General features: G+C 43.6%; 1 non-coding gene across 1 annotated transcript; it reads right to left on the minus strand.

Moving 5' to 3' along the window:
* Positions 1-6,499: 6,499 nt before the first annotated feature.
* LOC136530127 (small nucleolar RNA Z247) lies at positions 6,500-6,638 on the minus strand. Its single transcript, XR_010777622.1, has one exon. It is a non-coding gene; the product is annotated as a small nucleolar RNA Z247 (small nucleolar RNA).
* Between the last annotated feature and the right edge of the window lie 350 nt (positions 6,639-6,988).

Genomic DNA, 6,988 nt, shown 5'->3' on the forward strand with positions numbered 1-6,988 from the left:
CCAGATCAGCATCCGGTCATTCATTTGTCCCTCCATTCACTTCCAACTCAAAATCATATGTGAATGGAGTTTGCTCCAATTGATCTTAGGGCTAATCTAGAGCTACTTAGTGCTAGATTTGACAAGTGTGCACCACACCTAACTCACTAGACTCACCTAGGTCAAGCTACTAGTCTATACCTCCCTTAATATTATGGCCAAAGGAAAAACAAAGTCCTAAACTACTCTAAGTATCTCTTCAACACCAAATGACACTTAGAACTAGTCCATCCTTTGAAAACCAAAATGATTTCCATCGTAGGGGCATGACAACCATGATTGCCCAATCAATTGCCATTGCCATGACCTAACTTAAATTGTCTCTGTAAAACACACGTTAGTCATAGTAATCTCGTATTGTCATTAATTACCGAAACCCAACTAGAGGCCTAGATGTTTTCACACATAATGAGGATGTGACTTGTCCACATAGCCCAAAGGTTGATGCATATAAACTTCTTCATTCAAAATTCCATGAAGGCATTTTGGACATCTAAATATCTAAGTGACCATCCCCTTGAGACGGCAATAGATAGAACTAGCCGAATGGTAGCAGCTTTCACCACTAGACTGAATGTATCCTCATAATCAATGCCATAATGCTGCTTATACCCCTTGGCTACCAACCAGGCTTTATAGCGATCAACAGTCCCATCTGCTCTTCTCTTGACCTTGTACACCCATTTGCATCCAATTATGTTCTTTCCTTTCAATGCAGGAACAAGGTGCCAGGTGTTGTTTTTAAGCAATGCTTGATGTGGCAGAACCTCCTAAGAAATCAGGCCCACATGCATCTATCGTTGTCTCAACAGACCGCTGATAGCGTACACGAGTTCCCAACAACTTAACAGGTCTGTCGGGTGTGCTCGGGAAACTTGAATCATACACGAATCTTTTTCAAACAGGATCCCAATCACAGTCATTATAGATTACAACAGTTTATTCAAATATATACTTCAGAGTAAAAGATAGCGGAAGTCTTACGATAACATAGTTTACAAACCAGTTGTTTCAAACTTACAATACCATAAGTGTCATACAACCATAGTAGCGGGATAATATTACATTAACATTATTTATCATACAAACTAGTGCCTTGTCCAAAGGCCATTCATCATTCCTCATCGTCATTGACTTCAAACATAGATATGTAGCAGGGACCAAAACAAGCCTGTGCATGCGACTCACCTGCAACAAGGGTTAACAAACCCTGAGTACAAAGGTACTCAACAAGACTGACCCGACGTAAAGGGGGTGAAAGACTTTAGAGATGCAGGAGTTGGGGCAAGGTAAGGATGTAGCAAGATTCAAAAGTTCTTTGCCAAAAGCTTACTATTCTTGAACCTATTTTCAGGTTTTACCCCTAAGTCCTTTTAATTCATTATCTCAAACTAAATGTACATTTCCCAAATTCCAATCCTTCTCAATTTATTCTTTTCTCATGTTTTAGTAATTCACCAGTCCTACATTGCTTCTGTAATGAAACGAATCTCCATATCTGTGGAGCACCGGCAATTCAAATTGATTCAAGTCCTAGCTAGGGATTCCTTATCACACGACATATGTAGAACTTAATCTTGCATATATCAACCTCGCTACCGGATCCTCCTATACTAAGCCGTCTCCACGCCACCCGAGAGCACAGCACACCTCAAATTCAGCCACATTCCAGCCACGAGGGTACATGCTACTCCCACCATCTCTCCACTCCCAGTGCGTGGGCATTCGTCTTAGTATCGGATTAGCCGAAGTAGGCTTACCAGAGTATGTGACCTTACAAAGTGTCTCGTTCAGAAGATCCACAATGAGTAGCCTTTAAGCGACATAGTCGGCAACATTACCCAACATTCAAGATAAGTTACCCGACTAGTCTCTAGTTCATTCTATCTTCTTTCTTTCTTTGGCCAGTATGCCATCTTTGATTGTATCAAAACTTTTACTTTGAAAGCCTATCATAAAGCATACTAAGCATACTATGCCTTTGTAAATGAAAACATCTTCAAGGATGGTAAACAATTATCAAGGTAGGCAATGCATCAAGTAGGAAACATTTGCATAAATCAACTTAATGCAATAATTAACATAGGTGATAAACTTTTCAAAGTAAACAAGGTAAGGGTTTAATGCATAAACCGGGGCTTGCCTTCGTTGACGATCTCGGGATCCAGATCAGTACCACAATTATCGAATCTCGTGACAACCGGGGATTCTTCCAGAACTTGCTCAACTAGAATCGTTTCACTCTCGGATTCTACACGAAATGATAACATATGCTTTAACATGATGCTGTCATGGTACATGAAATATAACAACACCTCGAATACAATTGTTTTTCACGGTACAGTTGCAAGCCAATAAAACCAACTTGCAATTCTACCATCAAGGACCACACATGTGACTTGACCAAACTGATCTTGAAACCCTACTAGTCACAAAACAAGATCAAACACTAATCAAACACTTAGGGTTTGCTTTTATTTATTTTTGAATTAATTTGAAAATAAGCCCAAACATGAACTTGTTCCAAATGACCTCAAAATTTTATGTAAGCTTTCTCATGACAAATTAGTGTACCAAAATAAATTTCATAATTTTTGGAATTATACAGTGGCCTACAAAAATCATGGAAATAGCATTTATCAATTAATTGACTGAATTTTTGAACATTAAAAATTTATTCAAATTTCAAGTTTCATAATTTTAAACCATACTAGAACATGTACAGAAGCTGCATACAAATTCTCAGAATTTTTGGAGCTATGATTATTTTCCTAGAAATTTCCAAAGTTGCTGCACTATTCATAATTCAGAAAATATCAAAACCTCACTATTCTCTCTCTCTCTCACTGATAGTCAGGCCCCGCTCGTCAGTGACACAGACACAGAGCACGGCGGCGCTGACATCACTGGTCGGCCAAAACGCGCCGGCGGTGACGCTCCGGCGAGGTAGACCGCACCTACATGATCTACAACGTCCCGCGAATCTATCCTAGCCCTCAAAACGGCAGCAGGCGCATCGGAGGGAGCTCCACGCTGGCCATGGCGGCGCTGGCACGACGACGCACGGCACAATCCCGACCACGGTGCGGTAGAGGCTAAAGTGGAGCAAGCATCACGCTCAGGAGCTCACCACGATCACGCCGGTGTGCTTGGTGAAGACGGAGACGGGCTGGAAGGTCCTGGCCACGGCGAGGTCGATGGTGGCGGAGCTCTGGCCGATCTTGGGGAAGAACGCGTTGCGTCGGGCGATTCCGGCCAACACAAGCGACGCGAGCAAGCCGCAGAGGAGCGCAAGGTCGAGGCGATCGCGTTGGTGTAGCTGGGCACGACGAACGCGGTTTGACGGTGGCTACGGCGAGCGGCGGAGCTGACTGGTGGCAGAGCAAAGCAGAGGGGAAAACGGAGAGCGACGGCGGTGGTGTTCCTATTTATAGACGGGAAGAACGCGCCCGGCGTCGACAGCTCACGCACGAGCTCGCCACGGAGCCTGCTGCGTGTCACCGCGCGAGAAAGCAGCAAAAACTGATCGGCGGCGGCAGCTGCATGGCGCCGGCGGCAAGCAGGGAGGTGGCGCTCGTCTGTCAACGAAAATTTTGAATTATTTACAGAATTGCCACTGCGTTTATTTTGCAAATTACTCACAAATTTTTTAAAGAAGTTGAAAATCTCCAAAAATGAAAGTTGCTCAACTTTTCAAACTCTACAACTTTGCTTCAAGGAATATTTTCAAATTCTGCCTCCATTTTGAAATTTGAATTTGGGGTGCATTTGAGCATTTGAATCATTTCAAAATTACTCCAAATTTTATATGTAAACTTTAAAAACTTTGAATACCAAAGTTGATCCTTATAAAATAAGCTTCAACTTTGCTTTTTGTCACAACCCCAAATTCCAAATGGATTTTGAATTAGACAAAAGGGGCAAAAAGGACTTTTATGATTTGAATATGAATTCAAATTTGATTTGTTTACCTTTTTACTTTAACTTTGATTTTTGACCAGTAACATGGCCCATTAAGGTTATTTGAGTCAAATGACACATGGCCTTACATGATCACATGAAATTTGACCCTTGTGGTCATGATCTTTATTTAAAGGGTTGAATCACATCACATGAAATAACAACTTATGAAATAAAGCTTATTTAGTAAATGCATTCAAAATTTTCTACTTTATGAATGCTTTGCAATGCACACGATGACATGTCAAGTTTTAGTGCTAGGTCAAAACACCAGAGGTGTTACACTTGATGCTCCGCATCCATCAGTGAAACCCATCTGGAATCCCCAGGAGCTTCATCAACACTAGTTGGCTCCTCATATGACGCTACAGAAACCATGCACCACCTCACTGTACCATCAGTTTATTGTTTGGGTTTGGAAATACCTTGCTGCAAACGTGTTGTAGGTCGATGAACTTGGGAGGAGTCCGGAGCCACAACAGAGGTGCCAGATGAACCTTCCGCACCGGATCCTAGAGTGGCCATACCTGATCCAATCAACATATCCACCTCAGAAGCTGTAGGCGACAGCTGTCCCCTGTTGACCGGATCCATGTGCAGCCACATGCCCTGCCGTAGATGGGGAGGATGATGAAGTTGGCATAGATGATCCAACTCAGGAGATCTCCTGTGTGCCCACGCCAGACAACGACAACGCCCCGCCACATTAGAGCTTGATTTTTCACCAGACTGTGCACCTCCTGAAGCCAAAATTTTTTTGCAGGCAACACAGCTACACTGGAAACAGTATCAGTACTCATAGGAGAATTCAAATGCCGATCATGTTCTAATGCATCCCCAAATTGAGTAGATGGATTGAGAAGAACTTCAGGTAGGAGTTGAATCTAAGCGCATAACCAAGCACCAGCATTTTGGTGGAGTGAGGCAAAAGGAATGACATATTCATCAAATACTACATCCCTAGAGATGTAAATTCTCCCCTCTCTTAGATCCAAGCATTTGAACCCTTTATGTCAGTTGCTATAACCAAGAAATACACATTGTTTGGAGCGGAATTGAAGTTTTCGTGAGTTGTAGGGACAGAGATTAGGCCAAACCGCACACCCAAATGTGCGAAGAAAAGTATAATCAGGTTCATGACCCTAAAGGCGACTAAGGGGGTTTCTTGATTAATGACCTTAGATGGTAGGCAATTAATCAGGAAAACGGCAGTGAGGAATGCTTCATCCCAAAATTTTAGTGGCATAGATGCATGAGCAAGAAGTGTGAGCCCCATTTCGACTATGTGTCGATGTTTACGCTCAGCAGATCCATTCTGTTGGTGAGCGTGAGGACAAGAAACGTGATGGGAAATGCCTATTGTTTGAAGAAAGAATTCAAGGCTTGATATTCACCCCCAATCGGTTTGCATGGTATGAATTCCTATTGAATTGTCGTTCAACTAGATTATGAAAGTCACAAAAACATTAGAAGACTTTAGATTTGTAACGCAACAAATAAATCTAGGTGAACTTAGAATAATCATCGATGAAACTGACATAATAATTAAACCGACCAACAGAGGTCGGTGCAGGTCCCCAAACATCTGAAAACACAAGATCCAAAGGACTAGTTGACACACTAGTTGACTTTGGATAGGGCAACTGGTGACTTTTGCCCTACTAACACACATCACAAACGTGTTTATTGTTCACATCATTAACAAAGGAAAGTTTGTGGGGGCTAAGAACTTGCTGGACTATGGAAGTAGGCGCATGCCCTAGCCTATGATGCCACACCGGCGCTGATGGCTTGACAGCACCAAGAGCTTGTTTATTTGATGATGACCTACTCGAGCGGGTAGAGGCCTCCTTCACATTTGCCTATGAGGAGTGTTTTCCTCATCACCTGCTCCTTTATAGAAAAATGATCAGGATGGAATTCAAAAAAGCATTATTGTCTCGTGTGAGACGATGAACAGAAACTAGGCTCTTACTAGCAACAGGAACATGAAGAATGTTTCTTAGATGAATTTTATTGTTAGGGAATTGCAAAGTACTATGACCAACATGTGAAATCTCCATACATGATCCATTGGCGGCGTGGACATGCTCCCCACCGTCATACTTGTCACGCACGGTCAACTTCTCTAGGTTGCTAGTGATGTGATCCATAGCATCGGAGTCCATGTACCAATTTGTATCCACTCCGTACAAGGTCGTAGCAGATGATGCAGATTTTTGTGGTGGACCAGTGAAGGATGATGCATCGAACCTTTTGAAGCAACAGAGGGCGGTGTGTCCCTCCTTGCCGTAGAGCTGACAGATGGCACCCAAAGACGCGCCACCAGAGCTACGACCACCACCGCGACCACCCTTCTGGCCATGACCAAAACCACCACGACCCCAACTATGACCGCCACACGAGTTGTTGAAGTTGTTGCCGCCATTGCAGCCTCCTTTTGAAGCAACATTGTCAGACGACTAATGACCACCGCTGCCACCATGCATCTCCATCCGCTGCTCATAGCTCACCAGCTGGGTATAGAGTTCCCCCACAGAGATGGGATCAACCCTAGCGGTGACAGCGGAGACCACCGGATTGAATTCAAGATCCAACCCAATGAGGATATAGGAAACGAGTTCCTCATCCTCAAGTCCTCTTCCAGCAGACGCCATATCATCTACTAAACCTTTCATCTTTGTAAAGTATTCACTTATGGAGGACGTACACTACATAGAAAAACATTTTTAGGGGCGGCTGGTAACCGTTTGTAGGGGCGGTTTTGTCAGCCGCCCCTATGAAAGGGTGGCTACAAATCATGCATTTGTAGGGGCGGTTCCCAGACCACCCCTACAAATCGATTTGTAGAGGTGGCTGGTGTTACCAGCTGCCCCTACAAATCGATTTGTAGGGGTGGTTGGTACTGTAGCCGCCCCTACAAATCGATTTGTAGGGGCGGCTGGTGACCGCCCCTATAAATCGATTTGTAGGGGCGGCTACAGTACCA

Source organism: Miscanthus floridulus, chromosome 19, assembly GCF_019320115.1.
Source record: "Miscanthus floridulus cultivar M001 chromosome 19, ASM1932011v1, whole genome shotgun sequence".
NCBI lineage: Eukaryota > Viridiplantae > Streptophyta > Magnoliopsida > Poales > Poaceae > Miscanthus > Miscanthus floridulus.